Source organism: Hypomesus nipponensis, chromosome 4 (assembly GCF_054491055.1).
Source record: "Hypomesus nipponensis isolate SF chromosome 4, ASM5449105v1, whole genome shotgun sequence".
Lineage (NCBI taxonomy): Eukaryota > Metazoa > Chordata > Actinopteri > Osmeriformes > Osmeridae > Hypomesus > Hypomesus nipponensis.
In genome coordinates, this window is record NC_140364.1 from 12,914,830 (window position 1) to 12,934,315 (window position 19,486).

A 19,486-nucleotide genomic window follows, 5' to 3' on the forward strand; every position below is an offset into this window, starting at 1 on the left:
GATAGTTTAACAGTTACAAGGGAAGAAAAACGTACATGGGTGTTCTCACTCAGTTTTCCATTTCTGAATGAGCATCATGGAGTCTGGTCTGGTCCTGTCTCATGTAAAACACTACTAGATTGTGTGTGGGAAAGTATGGAGGAAAAGTAACTTCATCTCATCCTTACAGTGGGTTTCAGACGCAAACATCCTCCTGTGTTTCTGTCGGCACCAGCAGACACTCTGCTCAGTGAAAACCTAAGTTTCACTTATTCCCAGATAACTGGCCAGTCAGCGAAATGTCGGTAAAAGGAGAAAAAAAACTGGGAGAAAAGAAAGGGAATGAAAGAAAAGGGCTGTGGCTGTGTTTAGTGGATGACACTCTGCAGGCCTTTGCGGGAAACCTCAGCCTCTTCATCCACTGTGGTCTGGGAACATGAAAGCAAGGCCGTTTGATCTCTGTGCTTGAATGCGGCTCACAAAAAAAAAAACACACACAGCTCGGAAACCATATTCCCCGCTTTCTGTGTTTCCCTCCCTCGCTCCTTCCCTCTCTCCTTCTATCCATTCAACCCACATTTGCTGAGATTTATCCTTTGATATCAGTGTTGTGTGGACGTGAGAGAGCAGGAGGATGATCGGTGGTTTTGACAACCAAGTGTTTGGCCACGGGTTAAATCTCAGCACAAATATACTTTCTGTATGTTACATTTTGTATTTTAACGTAGCACCTTTTAAAATAAACAGAATATAAAGACATGTTGTCGTTTCACCACATTCATTCAATAAGCAGAAAGACCTGTACCAGAAGAAACAGCCAAATTCCAGTTTCTTTTTCGATGTTTGGGCCAGAGAACATCTCTGGCTGGTTTTAAGACTCTCCACAATCGGGGAAGAATGTGCCCCTGAAACATCGTAAACGAAAGCTCTCCCTCTCGCTTTGAACTCCCAAGTCCGCGCTCGATCCTCCCTCCACCTTTACAAGCCCACATCTGCCCAGCAGCCAAGCACCTGTCACTGCAAGCACAAGACCAGCACCTCCTCACCCCTAACTGGGCACGCTCCATGACCTGCTGCGACCCAGGAAATGTGACCAATTACAGTGCACTTCCAGGGGTCAGGCTCGGGGTCAAAGCCCAAGATACTCACATTCTAGGGATTCAGAGTTTTCTTTGTCTTTCCTTCACAGTCAGGTCATTCATCACCGCCCTGTGGGACGCCCTGAGGGCTTCTTTAATGGTACTGGGTGACACACGTCAACACAAGCTAAAAAGTCAAATAGGGACCAATGTTTTTTAAACTTCAATGCTTTTCAAATGTTAAGAATGATAGTGTTGTGTCATGCTCCAAATAAAAGGTGGTTTTGAAGCTAATGTTTGGAGGGTTCTTTCTCTGTTCCTCTAAGGATCGAGGCAGACACCTAGCCTCAGCACTGGCACTGGGACCAGTCTGTTCTTGGTTGTCTGATGCGGTCGTCATTTTCTACTTCTTGTCGGTGGCTTCACCCTAATCGGAGGCAGGAATTTTAATAGCAGGCTCATAAACGTCCCAATACTCCTCAAGTCTGACACGAAAGACAGAATTACAGGGAAAAATACGTCCCCGCAGTTTCCACTTGTGAAAAGTATTTTCCTCACCTCCTTTTTCAGTTTCTCTGTATTTCTGTGTTTGAAGCCACCATCTTTTGCTTACTCATCTCAGAGTTCTTCCTTACAGAGGGACTGTAACAATTTCTCTGGCCAAACCAGCACAGAAAGATGATCGTTTGATCATGTCTCAGATCTCGTCACAAACCAAAACCCCACCAAGCAAACCGCGGAGAGACTGGATCTGCAAACTTTGGACGACATCACAGCTGAGCGGCCAATCACCATTAATGCGATAACCATCGCCGACATGGACTTCAAAGAAGGCGGTGAGGTAACAGGGTAGAGGGGAGAGTTCTGTGTGTGTGTGCGTATCAGTGGCGAGGGCTTAAGTATACCTCTAAAGCCAATCACAACCATCTCTACAGCGCAGTCTGGCTCCTCATTGTGGAGGAAGTCTGGATGAACTCAAGTCACCCCAGGATGCATCAGTCCTCCACAAACTCAAGTCACCCCAGGATGCATCAGTCCTCCACAAACAAAAGTCTTGTTTTATGCCTGTGTGCAGAATCCGGCCCGCCTACCACCGTAATGATCCACATGACAAATTCAAATGGTTTCATAAACAAACTATTTGAATCTGTCAACAAAAACATATTAAAAATGGAGGGAAGAACATGAAGAAAATGAGAATGCGTTGATTGTTTCTGAAGTTTCTGAACCTGGTCGGATTCCACGGTGACACACCTGGTCTTGTGTGAAGTGAACAGAGTGTGTTTATGTTGTGAGTGAGATGCTGAAAGGGCAACACACAAATCCTGTGTGACTGGACATGGTCGAAGTGTGTGGTTTGACGCATAGTGTGTATGTGCTCTTGTATGTGTGTGTGTGTTCAAATGGAAGCATGCGCGCGTTGAAGTGTGTGTATGAGAAACAGGGAGAGAGAGGAGTCGGGCTGAAGGTTCAGTTCTGCTAGAGCAATTATCTTGTTCCTTAAACCTGACGTTGAATGGAAACCCTAGGCCTTCGCCAAACTACACGCCTGCGTTTAGGTATGGACCTGCAAACGAGCTTCTCTCACCCCCCTTCCCTCCCCTAAACCGCCCCTCTCCCATAACCCACCCCCCCTTCCCTCCCCTAAACCCCCCCTTCCCTCCCCTAACCCACCCCCCTCTCCTAACCCACCCCTTCTTCCAAATATTTTCATAGGAGACTTGACTTCACAAGGTCGCTAGTAGTTCCACAGGTGTGGAGAAAGAAACTCCATTAAAATACCCCTGGACATTCCTTCCCTCCATTTTCCCTTCGTTCTACAGATAATTTGATTACTCTCTCTCTCTCTTTCAGTCCATCTCTCTCTTTCTCCATTTTTTCGAACAGGTTTACAAAGCTCAACCATTTGCTTGACCTTAACCAGTCCGATTTGACCCTAAACGCAGGGACTGCATGTGTACAAACTACAAGAAAATATCAACCTTGTGTTTATTCCACGAGGAGAAACATCAAGTATGCACGTGGAGGCATGTGTGTGTGTGTGTGTGTGTGTGTTGGCTACGTCCTTGGTGAGTGGCCACTGGTCTTCTCTGCTGTGAGTGCCTCTGTCTGGCTGCCTTCTGGAGGTCGGTGGGCATGACTCCCATTGAGAAGCATGGGATTTGAACAGCAGCCATTTGGAATAGTTGTTTCATTGTTCTCCAATTGGGCAATACAACTCTGGTAACCCAGACAGAGGGAGGGAGGTAGGGAGGGAGGGAGCAGAAATATGCCATCACACAACTTAGCCCCAGTATGCCATGAAATATGGTCTCTGAGGAGGGTTGGTACAACAGGCAAGCACAAACAGAGGGGACTGACAGAGTGACAGAGAGAGAGACATATGGACGAAGAGAGACAGAGGGAGAGAGAGACAGAGGGAGCAAGACCGCGACAGAGAAGGAGAGAGAGAGAGGTAGAAAGATCCAGAGATCAGAGTCAAAGAGAGACACTAGAGAAAGTCCCGACAGATGATAATGACCTGAGGGGGGATCAGGACAAAGCAGCCCGCAAACGACCCTGTAATGACTCAAAGTCCCAGCATGCAAATTGCCCACAAAAACCTCTCCTTCCTCCCAGATCAGTCATCCACTGCTGAGAAAGCACCCCAGGTCTCTTAAGCACAACTCTGTATGGTTTGGAAAGGAACGTGTTTATTCAGGGTTGGAGAGAGGGGATGAGAGAACTGAGCTCTCTCGCCCTTACACATAGCTACCTCATGCTCGTCACTCTCCCCTTCCACCCTCACTCTCAACCCACACGTTTAAGAAGCCAGTGAAAGTGTGTGTGTGTGTGTGTGTGTCTTTGGGAAACCGTCTCCCCAACTCCAGCTTTCAGCTTTTCACATGTTGAAGGGAAAAATGATACCAATCATACTAGAGTTGACTGTGACTGTGGTGCCAGTTTTAAAACCAAACTACCAACTCAGAGTTTCTTGTACTGCAGAACAGAATTCAGCCCAAGAGTCGAAACAGGCCCCAGAGTGAAATAATACCCTCTCTTCAACATCCAGTTAATCCCAAAGACTGTGATGATTCAGTATGAGTCTATGAACACAAATGAACAATGGAACTTCCTACAAAATCCACAATAGATAACCGAGGTGTATGGATTGAGGGAGGTGTGTCTACTGTCTACACTCACCACCTCGCAGGACGGTACTGGTTATAAGAGGTGCAACAATGTTATCGCACATCTTTCAGGTCAGTCAGGAACATCTTGAACCAGGAGATTCTCTGACGCAAAATTCTTACGTGCATCAGCTTCCAGAGGATTCCATGTTCACATGTGGGAGGGTTAGGGACAGGGCGTATGGTATAATAGCGCTTTGTTTAGATGACTTTTCTCAGTCTCTGGGCTGAGAATAGTGCAAATAGACATAATGCAGTAATAATAGTGGTCGGAATGTAGCGCTGCATATGCTTTTGTTGGACTTGGAAAGAGATTTAAGGTTGCCAGGCAGAGAGATAAACCCCCTTTTCCTGTTACACATTGGTCTGGGCTGTCAAGTCCTCTGAGGAATAGACTGTATGTTTGTGTGTGTGTGTCCACCATCCAGGTTCACACTGTCCGATAATAACATGAGTTAAAGAGGGACGTGAACAGAGATGATTGTTATTGAGAACGGAAGGAGCTCGTACTCCACAAATCTCTCTCCTCCAGACTGCAACGTTCAGCACATTCTCCAAGGATGGAGACTAAGGGATGGACTGAACCGACGGAGGGAAACAGACTTGAAAACAAACACCGTCTGATTTCTGCTACTTCTCCATTTCCTCCTCCCTCCCTCTCTGTGTTTCTGTCTCCCTGGAAGGGATACGTCTCTCCTTCCCCCTCTGATCCCCCCCCCCCTACACACACACACGCACCAATCTACACACACACAAACACACACCAATCTACACACACAAACACACACACACTTTCTCTCCATCTCTGTCGCCATCCGACCACCTATTAAGGGAACTGTGGTTTTATCAGAATGGCTTAACCAGACCCTGCATTGCTGTCTGATTGAGCAGTGCGAGTGAACGTGTCAAAAGAATGAGTGTGTCTGCATGTGCCCCCTGTACACACCGTTGTGCACGAGCGTGAGCGTGAATACACACACACACACACACAGACAGACAGAGCCTGCAGACCCGTTTCCATTCGCAATGCCAAATTTCTTTCTACCCCCTGCACCACCACCACCCCACCCCCCCCAAATTGAAGTTCACCACATTTCGGTGTGGTTGCTCTTTGGCTGTGCCGAGGCAAAAACACGTTCCCTCCCTCCCTCACGCACACAGCCCTCCTCACACACACACACACACACACACACACACACACAGTGTACGGACACGACCACGGCTGGCTTATCGCGTGGATGCACGTGTGCAGACACACAAGCAGTGAGTCTAGACGCTGGAGACTGCAGACACACAAGCAGTGGGTCTAGACGCTGGAGACTGCAGACACACAAGCAGTGGGTCTAGACGCTGGACTGCTGGGGTTGGTCCTCATTCAGGGAGAAATCTTTCCCATCTGTGCCGGCCTGGGTTCTGACCCGATTACATTGCAGATGCACCGCCGCCGATCACATGTCTGGGAGACGCCTGTGGGGATGTGAGCGGCCCTGCGACGGGAACGCGCTCTCTCTCCTCGCTCTCTCTCCTCGCTCTCTCTCCTCGCTCGCTCTCCTCACTCGCTCTCCTCACTCGCTCTCCTCGCTCTCCTCGCTCTCTCTCCTCGCTCTCTCTCCTCGCTCGCTCTCCTCACTCGCTCTCCTCGCTCTCTCTCCTCACTCGCTCTCCTCGCTCTCTCTCCTCACTCTCTCTCCTCGCCCGCTCTCCTCGCTCTCTCTCCTCGCTCTCTCTCCTCGCTCGCTCTCCTCACTCGCTCTCCTCGCTCTCTCTCCTCACTCGCTCTCCTCGCTCTCTCTCCTCACTCTCTCTCCTCGCCCGCTCTCCTCGCTCTCCTCGCTCGCTCTCTGTGCTAAAGTCTGTTTGCTTCTCTGCACAACGACTTGGTCGTCAGTCCCCCCCAAAAGCTCACGTTGTGGGCGCTCCCTGCTCCAGTCTTCACACGTACTGAGAGCAATTACATATACACACCAGACATCCTGAGTGGCCTGGGAGAGAGAGAGAGAGAGAGAGAGAGAGAGAGAGAGAGAGAGAGAGAGAGAGAGAGAGAGAGAGAGAGAGAGAGAGAGAGAGAGGTGTAGCAATTGAGGAAGTGTGTGTGTGAATTCTGTCACTGGCGGGAAATAGAGAGAGAGAGAGAGAGAGAGAGAGAGAGAGAAGCAAGCAAGAAAAGAACAGTGTATCTGAGGTAACAGATGGTTGTCGAGACAAAATTCATCCTCCCCTATAGAGAGAAAGAGAGATGGATCGTCTGGTGTGTGTGTGTACAACATGTGTGTGTGTGTGTGTACAACAACGGGTGTGTGTTAGACTGTGTGGTGGGGGGTTGCACCTGTTCATGAAAGCATAATCTGAAAGCATGTCTGCTTGTGTTTCTTGCTTTAGCAAGTGTCTACATAACAAAAGTCACCGTTGCTATGTCCTAACAACCAACCGATTCAGTCTACAGACACAGCTTGATTATTTATCCGTTAAAACAATCCCAAAAACCTACCAGAAAGTGAGCGGAGACTGAATTGAAATCACAGACAGCCCGAAACTGCAAATGTACTGTTGTGTCTGGCAGCACCTGGCAGCTACGCAAGCAACAGCTCTTTCCCCCTCTCGCTGAATAATCTTATTGAGAACAGTGAAAGGAGGGAGGGATGGAGGGAGTGTCACATGGGCTAGATTAGCAGATTAATAGATGCAGTCTCCTGAGCAGCACATTCTTCAACAGAGCTCTCTCTCTCGCTCTCTCTCTCTCTTTCTGTTTGCGTCACTGATGGAGAAACCAGTGTCGGGAAACCCCATAGCTCTGCTCCTGTCCTGTGGTGACTCGTTCCCATGGTTACCCCATAGAGAGGCCCTGTGATACCCAGTTGGCGTGTGTGTGTGTGTGAACATGTGTGTTTGTGTGTGAACATGTGTGTTTGTGTGGGAACATGTATGGGTTCGAGAAGCTCTGTGATACCCATATTGTTATTGTGTGACCAACCGGCAGAGGCAACCGAAACAGCAACAGTCCTAACTTGATTAAGACCTCAGGACAAACATTTTCTTCTGCCAGTATGTGATGACTCCAACTCGTCTGCCATGACTCTCAGGAGCCGTGGGCACAGACTCCATCTCTGTCTGCTCCGCAAGGCATTGTGGGAAATGGTGTGAGTCTCGGTGCATCGTTTACCACTGACTCATCCCACTCACAACCAGGCAAGCAACTGCTGACTGTCTCAGGGTTGAATTCTGATCGATTAAAGAAATCGAGTGTCCAATACAGTGAAAAGAAATCGAATACAGTGGCAAATGTTTTGCCGGTATTAGCGCCCTCATTCACAGAGCTAAACTAGTGCCCACACCAGAGGGTCAGATCTTTTCACAGATATGTGTTTTGCACATGGCCCAGTCCTCTGGGGAGCTCCCCTCAGACAGGAAGTAGAAGGTGTGAAGCGGACAGATGCTGTTCCTGACCTGCCGCTTAAATACTTCTCCCATCTGGCCTAGGAGGTTCTCTCCTTTTAGTGGTCGTCGAGAACCGGTAGCTATCTTGCTCTTCTGACCTCGGATCAGATCGCCCCCCCCCCTCTGCCGCCCTCATCCCCGCTGTTAGAGGTGGTGAGACAGTGACAGGTCCGTGATCAGGGATTTGATCTATATCCCATCTCAGGACGGGGGGGGGGGCGACTGTATTAGACAATAGAGGCATTATTCTCCCCCGGGAGACGGGGGGGATGAGCTCTGAGCTAAAACTATCAAACACTCATCACTTTCCCCCTCTCACTGGGACGACGCTGTCAACAGGAAGGAGGGCTGCCAGGATGTGGGAGAGACAATGGAGGGGAGAAAAGGTTCAGAGTGGAGGATGACGGAGAACCGAGCGAGGAAGAGAGAAACTGAGAGAACGAGTTCGAGAACCGACAAAACTCCCCTTCGCCTGGTAATCTGCTCACACGCTCAGTACCTGCCTCCAGAGGCCTGGACCTCAATTTGTTAGGGCCCATTTTTGTGTGTAACTTCCTGTCCAGAAGAGGGTCACACACGGACCAAAAGTGTCGAGGGGATCTGGATATGTCATTGTGCTTGTGCATGTATGTGTGCGCAAAAAAAATCATGCTGTGTGTTTGTGCCAGGGGGCGATGGGGCTTACTGTGCTGTGTTTTGACTGGCTTTTCTCAGAGAGACTTTCTCAGTGTGAGAAGCCGTGGCCAGTTCAGTCCCAGTGAGAGGCTAAGAACACAGAGCCATGTGTCTCCATGTCTGGTGTATGAGTCAGGGCATGCTTCTGGTGTGGACATACAGCAGATTACACAGGTGCAGAGCAAAGCTACATGAAGATGAACGAAGTGGACCCACATCACATAGCTGGCACGTTTTGGGAGGTTAAGGCTTTATATATGCTGTGGCAGGGAGTGATTTAAATCACAGAGTCTGCGCTCTGTTTACATAGGCTGAGCAATGCTAGCATGGAACTCCAGATGTGGTGTCACTGTGTTTGTCCGCGCGTACAACTTTGTTAGATTAGCATCAACAGCTGAGCATAGCTCAGGGACGGTGCATCTGTGTCCCATGTGAGCATCGGTGTTTAATTATCATCAGGCCCAAGCTGTGCTAGCACAGCTACCATAGCTAATATTAGCGTAGCGCCAGCGCCATCGCTAGCTCCGCGTACTCCACAGCTGCTAACATGAGGTTTGAATCAGCCGTCAGTCACATGGCAGGGACAAAGAGTTCAGGACACTTCCTGTCTCTGTAATGATCTGGCACTGTCTGTCTGCCCCCCCCCCCCCAACCCTCACACATTGGACCAGCGAGACTCACCCCCCGGTTGAGAACGACAATGAAGGATGGCTCATCTGTGGAGCTAGCAATGCTTTTTTTTTTTTTTTACTTGAGCCAAATCAAGGAGAAAGTCGTTTTCTAGAGGAATGAGCGGATAAATAGAAGGGAATTCAAGAAAAGAAAAGAGTTCATGAATGTGAAGTTTTATAGAGAATACATTTATTTGCTTATCAAACCCCGTGAAAAAGTCAAGGGTAAACATCCAGGCAGGTAGGAACAGGGATGGAGACCCCTGGTCTAGATGAAGGGAGGCTGGCGTGTCTCTCAACGTGGCCAAACGAGCAGAGGGAGGCTGGCTGTGGATGGATGAGACAGCCTGGGTCTCCTAAATGAGGAGAGATTTCTGTCTGGGTCCTGTGAAGGTAGGAGAGATTTCTGTCTGGGACCGCAGACAGACCAGGCATGTTTCTGTTGACACTGTTTCAAAACCTCGGTCAGATCAAAAGGCACCACATGGCTTAGATGAACCTGCGCCTCCTAGGCACTCTCATTTGTTTCTTTCACCTTCTCTTTCCCCCGAGCAATCCATCTCTTTCTCTCTTGCTTCTCTCTCTCTCTCTCTCTCTCTCTCTCTCCCTCGAACATCATTTAATGGTCAACCCTCTTTTTTCTCTTTCTCCAATCATCCCTTTTGGTTTCCATCAGTACATGGCTGTCACACCACATTTCAGGATGCTATGGGTTCTGTGGTTCCTGCCATGGGTTCTGGGGTTCCTGCTATGTGTTCTGTGGGCGGTCAAACCCGGCTCGGTTGTGTTGAGTTGGCGGTTCTGGTCACGGACTGGGCCCCGCCGTTTCCGGAAATGACCGTACTTCTGGTTCAGATTAAGTACTGAAGCCGTCTGAGGAAAGTTAGATGGGGAAGGAGTGGAGAGAGAGTGTGTGACCATCTGCGAACCACATGAAAGGCGACGGTAATTGACTCAAAGCTCGTTCTAATTAAGTGCTGTGTTTGTTGGCTATGGAACATCCTCCCAGAAGTGATTGCCTTGGTCGGCGCTTTTGTGAGAGAGCTTTTGCCGAACGAGACACGTCCTTAATATTTTTCTTCTTTGCTTTTGTAAACCTATCATGTAAGAAACATTAAATGTTTCCCAGAGGTCATGGAAGTCTTTGAGTGTTGCTTGACCTGAAAAAAAATGAGTTTGGGGAGCCACCCTGAGTAAAGAGCGGTCTGGAGTTGTAGGTATGTTCCGTTCGTGGTGCCATGGCGATGGTGCCAACACACAGAAAAGGTCAGTGTTCTCTGTGTTCTCTAATCTTGAGCCAGGTTCTCCTCACACCAGAACACGCTCCCTCTCCCCATCTGCAGATGGATGACGATGGGTCAAAATAATCGACTGTTTCTGAGTGACTCAGTCCATCCGATGTACTGCAAAAAACTGTGATGAAGCTTCACAGTCATTTAGGACTCTTATGTTCAAACCTCCAATCACTGACATGTTGGGAGGGACGGAGAGAAACAGTTGAAACGGAAAAAGGCAAACATTCTATATTTGAGCGTACTTCCAATCTACAAGATTTATAAGCTGTGTGCTAAGCCTTCCTGTCGTTTAAGTATAAAACAAAACAATGCCATCACATTCCTCGAGCTACTTTAAGTAGTCGTTCCGCTTGTTAGGATTGCTGCCAAACTACATTGCCTCTCCTGCCTGACTCTACTACGCATCGCATACCTTATGGGGATAAACAGTAATAAGAAACCTCATGTTCAGAACAGAACACACACATACCAATCCACACAGGAAAGCAGGAGTTACACTGCAGCAAGCTGAAATTGGAGGGAACACAGATTCTTTTTTTTTTTTCTAATGGTTTTTCTTTTGGTTGCTGATTACAGGAAATGATGAAGAAATAGAATCTTGTGCGACTGGCTGGGCCCGCGCGGTGCATGTGCCTGTGAACGCAACCTTATGAAACATGTGTTGCTCAACGTGCTGAAACTCTCAACGAGAGAGGATTGAGTACCAACCTCGAGGCCTTTGAGAACCGATAAGCATTACGTTTACCAGAAGTACAAATTAAAAAAGGACAGATTTTAAAAACGACAACTACAGTTGATTATGGCATAGGACTACATTAACCAAGCAGCTTGACATTGCTGTACATTGTTAGGATTGTGTGTGTTTGAAGGTCTTTCCCGGTTACCGTGACTTTGGTGCGCCTTTGCGCCAAGTCAAACTACAGGTGTTCACCTTAGCCTGTGCCCCAGTCCTGCTGTTCCCCGGTCCTGCTGTTCCCCGGTCCTGCTGTTCCCCGGTCCTGCTGTTCCCCAGTCCTGCTGTTCCCTAGTCCTGCTGTTCCCCGGTCCTGCTGTTCCCCGGTCCTGCTGTTCCCCGGTCCTGCTGTTCCCCGGTCCTGCTGTGCCCCAGTCCTGCTGTTCCCCGGTCCTGCTGTGCCCCAGTCCTGCTGTGCCCCAGTCCTGCTGTTCCCCGGTCCTGCTGTGCCCCAGTCCTGCTGTGCCCTAGTCCTGCTGTTCCCCGGTCCTGCTGTTCCCCAGTCCTGCTGTTCCCCGGTCCTGCTGTTCCCCAGTCCTGCTGTTCCCTAGTCCTGCTGTTCCCCGGTCCTGCTGTTCCCCAGTCCTGCTGTTCCCTAGTCCTGCTGTGCCCCAGTCCTGTTGTGCCCCATGTGTGTGGCCTGCTGGAAACCAACGCAGGATGCTGTGGACAGGTGACCAACAGCAGTGCCACCTGCTTGAGACAAACCTGCTCTCAGGAAGCAGCGGAACAGACATGCAGCTACACAATGTTGAGCTGCTTGCTGTTTCAAACAATAACTGGAAAAAAGACCGTAAACGAAGCCTGGTAATAATGTGCACATCCAGTTGGACGCCGCTCTGGAAATTGAACCAAATCCGACATGAAAATGTTTTTTTTTTAACGAAAGCAGAGGTGCAATGTGACTTCAGTCTTGGGTGAAATACCCTGATTTGCTTCCACTCCATGACAACATCTGTTAACTCTTGAGTCCCAGCACAGGCCCAAACCATTAGACCTGAGAGAGCCATCCGCAGGGAACGCAAATGTGTGTGTGTTTGTGTAAATGTACGTCTCATTGTGTGTGACACACTCAACATCCATTTCCTACAGCAGCAAACCCAAGCCTGTGAATAGAAGGGTTTTTTAATACACCACTCTAGTGGGGCCACAACACCACAATGACCCCACTCTCTTTCCTCTTAACACACCTCCACACACGTCGAAATCAAGCTCAGACTGAACAATAACAAAGTCTGGCCCTTTTAAAATGGCCTCCAAAGTCCTATTTCAGAGGCCTTATTCAATATTGACCCATCAATCAGAAGCTCTCCAGCTCCTACCTCTGAAAAGACAGACAATAAAAGACTTGGCCTTTGTGGTAAATCTATAATAAGACAACAAGGGGGGTAGTTTCAGTTTTATGCAGGCGACCTGACCCCTGTTAAGACTTGGCCAGACTACAGTCCCTGTCTTGGAACTCTTCGACAGACTGACTGCCAGACAGCGAACAAGGGGGCAATGAATGGAAGTTGGCGGATTCAAACAAACATTCAAATCAAACACACACATGCACATGTGTGTGTGCACACACAGACCCCCCCCCCCACACACACACACACACAGAGACACACACACACTTTCTCCTTCATTATATATCTTTTGTTGAACAGGTAGACCTCTAAAACAAGCATACTAACTGTCTCCATCTGCCTCCTGCAGTCATTCTGTGTTTCGGTTTCTTCCAGAGTTTTCCTGGGAGAACCAAGCAGGGTTTGGAGCGGCTCTGAGTCCCGGGGGGGAACTCTTGTGGCTTCCCTGGACTAAGAAGTCAAACATGGAAAACTGTGCGTCGGTGAAGGAACCCAACATGTCACATCCCATTACATCAGCGTGTGGCCGTGTTCTACGGCAGGGGTTGGGCTTTTCGCTTGTTCTTCTTGGATTGTCTCTGAGAGCACTGAGACGCCCCGAGATGCCATCGCTGCGTAGACTAAACTGTGTTTTGGAAGAGGTGCTGGAGTTTGTGGCGCTAGTGGTCGCTCTGCTGCGTGGGAAATGTCTTCACAGTTTTACTCAGCCAATAACCAGATTTTTTATAAACGTTTATTAGTATTCACTTTCTGCCAGGTTACCTCCTGACCAGAGGATTATTTGATTGATGAAGAAATTAAGAAAGATGGAAGGAAGGCACTTCCAATCTGCATCCATTTATTTACCTCCATCAATTCCATCCCCCCATCCCTTCCTTCCTTCTCCAGTAGGAAGTGAGCCACTGATAAGACCTGCTCCATGGAGCTGCTACCCATGCTGTCTGACCTGTGATCCAGGGCCCTAGCTACGGGATCAGTGCTGAAAGGTTACCAACAGACAGCAGAGTAGCAGAAGAGAAACAAGAACAGCTCTCCGCCAAGCCCCCCCATTGTCCTCTCCTCCCCTTCTCCCCCGCCCTCCTCTGCTCGGCCCTGCCAACGGAACGGAAAAACGTCCCTACATCCAGGCGCAGCTACGAGTGACAGGGAGGGAAAGAGAGAAGCAGAGAGAGATAGAACTAGAAAGGTCAGACAGATCAGGCGTGGAATGGCACGCTTCACGTTTGCAAACGGAAAGCTTTAGAGCCAATCGAAAAAGAGTGGGAAGGGAACAGGCGAGCGAGCGTGGAGCTGACCCTCTTCCTGGACTCCCCAGCCTCTTCCCTCCGGCAAGTGTGTGTGTTTCCGTGCGATTATATATACACACACACACACACACACACACACACACATGGTCATGGGGGCCATATGACTGATCTGATCTACTGTGTTCTCCAGTATCTACAGTCTGCTAGGCCAAGACTACTTCTGTGAGTGTGTGTCGGTGTGTGTGTCTGTGTCTGTGTGTCTGTGTGTGTCTATGTGTGTGAGAGGGCAACTTTGAAGGACTTCACACATACTTTCTCTTTATCTCTCTCTCTGTCTCTGTGTCTCTCTCTCTCTGTCTCTCTGTCTCTCTCTCTCTCTCTGAGTGTGTCTCTCTCTCTCTCTCTCCAGTGTTACTGGCCTGAGCACTGATTGAGAGGGAACTCAGCTCCACAGATCTGTCTCCAGCAGTTTTCACAGCCATTCCTCATTCTGCATATCTGCCCCTGGCTGCCAGGCATGAGGTGTGTGTCTGTGTATCTCTGTGTGTGTGTGTGTGTGTGTGTGTGTGTGAACGGCGCTGGAATAACCGCTGTGCGTCCTACAACAGCAGAAAAAAAAGTGAATTGGTGAAAGAAGAAGAAGAAGAAAAAAAAAACCAGGAATGTTCTCGTTCTGAATGGACTGACCTGTTTTTTCTCTGTTTCCGTTTGTTTTTGAAAAGTACCTCAAGAACAACAGGCCCTGATGAGGGAAGTGTGTGCGTGAGTGAATGTGTCTGAATGTGTGTGTGAGTGTGTGAAGGTTTTGGAAAGTAAAGAAATAGGTGGGCGTTTGCTTTCCCTAAGAATGAGTGGCATTCTCCTTCATTTCCTGCTACAGCGCCTCAAATCTGAGACTGATGGAAGTTCAAACACACACACGCACACACACTTGAACATACATGATTATGCAGAGTGTTCGTGAAGGCAGACTCTATAAAAGAAATTCTCTAGCAAGGACACAGACCATAGCTATTAACAGTTATTGGAACAGATCTTTGTCCCTGTGATTTGAAGTAGTTTGATATTGTAAACCTGATTTGGCAAGCTTAGGAGCAGAAGGGAGGAGAGCTGTAAACTATGTGTAACAATAAATTGCAAAGCACCCGGGTTGTGCAAAAAGGTGCGTGCCAACTTCTCAGATACTAGCCAATGCCCTTAAGGCACACTCTGTAGGATCAGACTTGGAACAGTGAAATGTATATGATCCGACAGAAATCTATGTGAACATGCTGACTTAACATGTTTCAGCTTTTGGTGAATGTTTACTGAAAACAGAAAGAGAAGCAAACCCAAGCCTCTGCTCATGTGGTGTTAGTGTGTGTGAGTGCTGTGTGTGTGTGTGTGTGTGTGAGTGTGTGTGTGTGAGTGTGTGTGTGTGTGTGTGTGTGTGAGTGCTGTGTGTGTGTGTGTGTGTGTGTGTGAGTGCTGTGTGTGTGTGTGTGTGTGTGTGTGTGTGAGTGTGTGTGTGAGTGTGTGTGTGTGTGTGTGTGTGAGTGCTGTGTGTGTGTGTGTGAGTGTGTGTGTGTGTGTGTGAGTGTGTGTGTGAGTGTGTGTGTGTGTGTGTGTGTGTGTGAGTGCTGTGTGTGTGTGTGTGTGTGTGTGTGTGTGTGTGTGTGCTGTGTGTGTGTGTGTGTGAGTGCTGTGTGTGTGTGTGTGTGTGTGTGAGTGCTGTGTGTGTGTGTGTGTGTGTGTGTGAGTGTGTGTGTGTGTGTGAGTGCTGTGTGTGTGTGTGTGTGTGTGTGTGTGCTGTGTGTGTGTGTGTGTGTGTGTGTGTGCGTGAGTGTGTGTGTGTGTGAGTGCTGTGTGTGTGTGTGTGTGTGTGTGAGTGTGTGTGTGTGTGAGTGCTGTGTGTGTGTGTGTGTGTGTGTGTGAGTGTGTGTGTGTGTGAGTGCTGTGTGTTGTATATGCCAGTCCAGCTTTCTGACTTCTTTCCAACTAAGGTATAAACCCTGCCCTCTTGTGGTGACAATCCAAAATCCTCTACCCTACACCACGAGCCATTCCTAACTCTCTCTCCCCAACTCACTCTCTCCCTCCCTCGCACTCTCTCCCGCTGTCATCAAACTCCCCTGTTACCTCTACAGACAGGTTCTTGTCTGTGGTTTGGAACAGCCTCAGGGTTTTGTAGTCCAGACTTTCTGTCAGCGCAGACTACGTTTCCCACATGGCCTCCTCGTCCCTCAGAAGACCCTGTGTGCACACTCCCGGTCTCGCTTGGCTCCCTGCAGCAGCCTGGCTAATGGATCTGATAGCCATCTCCTCTGCTCTCTCATCCTCCACAGACACCAGACAGGGAGTGCCGTCTCCAGTCAGCCATCAGCATCTTCTTAATGGTATGGATACAAGCCACAGGACACTCCCCACCCTCCCCCACCCCAAAAAAATCCCCCTACAAAAATCCATCTTTTTAAAGCTTTGTCTCTTTCTGTCTCTCCCAGTCAGGAGAACTGTGCCAAAGAGCTTTCGGCCCTCGTTTAGGGGGCAGATGTGTGCTCTTCGACGTGAAAAAAACAAACAAAACGAGGCTTGAAGTTGTCGTAATAGAAAAAACATGGAACCCAGGCTGTGTTTGGAGAGACTCCCTCGAACGGATGGGACTTCAACAGGTCACGGCCCGTTAACTCACTTCTGTGGCAGAAGAACCGCACCAGAACCAACACCACGGACGGGCAGGCGGCCGGGCGGGTGGGCGGGCACTGGCCTGTGTGACTGCACGGTATGTGTGTGTGGTCCGGTGTTCAATGGATTGAGTTCCTGCGTGTGTATGTATGTGTCTGAAGGGACATGGAGTGTATGTGTGTGTGTGTGTGTTGCTTTAGCGTGTGTGCAGTTTGAGAAGCTGGTCATCGTTGGGTTTTCATATCAAAGGGGATTGAATACATGTAGTAGAGAGAACGTCTGGTGCCTGTTGGGCACAGTAACACACACACACACACCTACACACACACCTACACACACACCTACACAAACACCTACACACCTACACACACCTATACACCTACACAAACACACCTACACACACACACACCTACACACACACCTACACAGTCACCAACACAAACACACACACATTCACACATGCACGCTGGACCCAACTGACAGTAAAACAGCCGGTCTCCGGGCAACCGCCCAGTAATGTCCTATCAGACCAGAGAATCCTTGGCGGTGACACAGGGTTGCCATGGCTACCTTGCGAGGTTTCGGTTCTCAACACACACGGTCCAATACAGCGACGATGGGCGGGGCTTCAATACAGGGCCCCTAGGAGCTCCATATGAACACAGCATGAAACTAAAGACCCAGGTGAGTAAATGACTTACTCTTGTCCAGACAGACTGTACAGGGTCGTTCACACAGTGAGCTATGGAGAAGAGTACCTGAGTTAACCAGTGGCCAGTTTAAACACAACATTTTGTTTGACCCCACCCCCACCCCCGCAGTTTGAGACCCACCCCATATTGTCTATTTCCCGCCAGTGACAGAATTCACACACACAATTCCTCAATTGCTACACCTCTCTCTCTCTCTCTCTCTCTCTCTCACACACACACACACACACACACAGGTAGACATACAGGCAGCCTCTCTGCTTCTGGACAGTTAAACAAGAGGATGCTGCCAAATGTTTTTGAAGGAGAGCAACTCGGAGACCAGAACTCTAGCATGCTCTCTTTTCCAGATTCTCTCTCTCTCTCTCTCTCTCTCTCTCTCTCTCTCTTTCATACTATGTCTCTCTTATTGTCTCTCCTCACTCTTGCTTCTCTCCCGTGCTCTTTACTTGTCTCCCCCTCCCCTGCTTCCTCCTGTTTTCTCTTTCTCTCCCTCCCTTCCTTTCTCCCTCCCTCTCTCTCTCCTTCTCTCAGAGTCTGTAGCAGGGCTGGACTGTAACAAAAAAAGTGTTATTGAATTCCTCTCCCAATAACCACATTCACATTCAGGCACATGTGTTATGCAAGCATCTCGATACAGTACGGTTTGTTCTTTCTTCTAAGTGTGAGTTCCCTTATCTTCCTGTGTCCACCTCTCACTCTGTCACAGCGCACACCTGCTGACACAGAGTCATGAAGATTTCTCCCTTCTGTTGTGATAGAGGGATGTCGTTACAAAGGAATTTCACTCTGCATGCCAGAAGCACCACTGAGGATTGAGAGGAGAGGACTAACAAGGCCAGGATAGCTCACTTGCATAGGCAAGTTCCATGCACAAGCTTTAACACACACACACACATAATATTTGATCTCCTGGCCATGCATAACCCAACCATGGATGTCCTAAGGAGGATGTCTTGTAGATGTCTCCTTCGAACCAAACTTTATCTATAGAATCATGGTAGAGCATGATGCCCTGTGTCTGTCTTCTGGCTGCATTATAATCAATACCATCTTCCAGGAGAGGTGGCAGAGAGAGGGAGATCAGGGGGAGATAGGAAGTGAGAGAGAGAGAGAGAGAGAGAGACAGAGAGAGAGAGAGAGACATAGACAGAGAGACAGAGAGAGAGATAAAGAGGGAAAGAAAGCTATCATAAACTATCATACCTTTCTTTCAGAGAGTCACCGTTCCCTCTGCAGAGGATGCAGAGGCACAGTCTCAGTCTGGCTGTCTACAGTCTGGCTGTTACTGTGGCTCACCACGTTCCATAATACAGAACGACATCCGAAGGCAGGGTGAAGGAGTTGCACTGGGGCTTGTTACTGTAATCTGCTAAGCATCACTCCCCAGCCCTCTCTGCACTAGCGTCAGTGTTAGCCTTAGGTTAGCACACAGAATTATGCAGGTCCCATGACTGAGAAATAGCGACGTCTGTTTTTTCTTTTCCCTCTCTTTTTCTGTTGCTCTTGGCTCCGTCCCCCTGCCCCGCGGCCACATGTGATAGCAGAAAAGCAAAGGATGACAGGAGGGAGGGATGAGGAGGGAAGAGGGAGAGACGGACCTTACCTTTTTCTCCTCAGATTGGGGTTCCCCACGGGGGTGGTCGGTGCAGAGAGCGTCTGTGTGTGTGTGAGAGAGCTACAGGTGTGTCCCCTTCTGCGCTTGTCCTTCAGCCACGCATGTCTCTCTCCCAATAGGATGGCATTAACAATGTGGCAAAGGAAAAAGAGACAACAACAAAAAAGATAGACAAAAAAAGTGGCTCTGCCTTGCAACGCAAGGGTTCTTCAGTTGCTGTCACGTGCTGAGGAGCCCCAAAAAATAAACAAATAATGAAAAAGAAATATTTCGAAACGCAGGTGGATCAAATAGTCTCTTTTTTTTCTTCTTTTCTTCTAGTTAGCAGTTGCCCTCTGTAGAAAATTTAGTCCATGTGCTTTTTCTTTTTGCGGAGAGGGAGAGAGGGAGAGAGGGAAAAATCCTCACTGTGCCGTCTTCAGCCGGAGCAGTCTGAGAGTGTCTGAGGTGCACCTTCAGAGTAGCCGTGCTCTCGCGCTCCAGGGTGGAAAGTAGGAGGGAGTGAGGGAGGGAGGGAGGGAGAGAGAGAGAGAGAGAGAGGGAGGGGGGGGTAGAGAGAAAGTACAACAGTGGAGCGAGAGGAGAGTTAGACTGAGGCGACTCGATGGGGGTATGCAGCGTCAGCTGAGAGGTGCAGCCTGTTGGTCCTAGCTTGGAGAGAGAGAGCTCACGCTCCCGGGGCTTATAACCAGGGGCTGCACACCTCCCCGCTCCGAGCCGCCTGGCTTTACTCTGCGATCCCTCTCTCACTGGCTTATTTTGGGGGGGAAGAGAGACAGGATTGTTCCTTGGGTTCCCTCGCACACAAAAGGCAAGTGTCTGCGGACAGAGGGAGGGAGGAGGGGGAGGGAGCAGGATAGG

At 49.1% G+C, this 19,486-nt stretch overlaps 1 protein-coding gene across 1 annotated transcript in view; it reads right to left on the reverse strand.

Moving 5' to 3' along the window:
* The window catches only part of col8a2 (collagen, type VIII, alpha 2), a 43,791-nt gene extending 24,750 nt beyond the window's left edge, over positions 1–19,041 (reverse strand). Inside the window, exon 1 of the mRNA XM_084696732.1 lies at positions 18,614–19,041. The gene's annotated coding sequence lies outside the window, so the exon portion shown is untranslated. The remainder of the gene's footprint in view (positions 1–18,613) is intronic.
* Between the last annotated feature and the right edge of the window lie 445 nt (positions 19,042–19,486).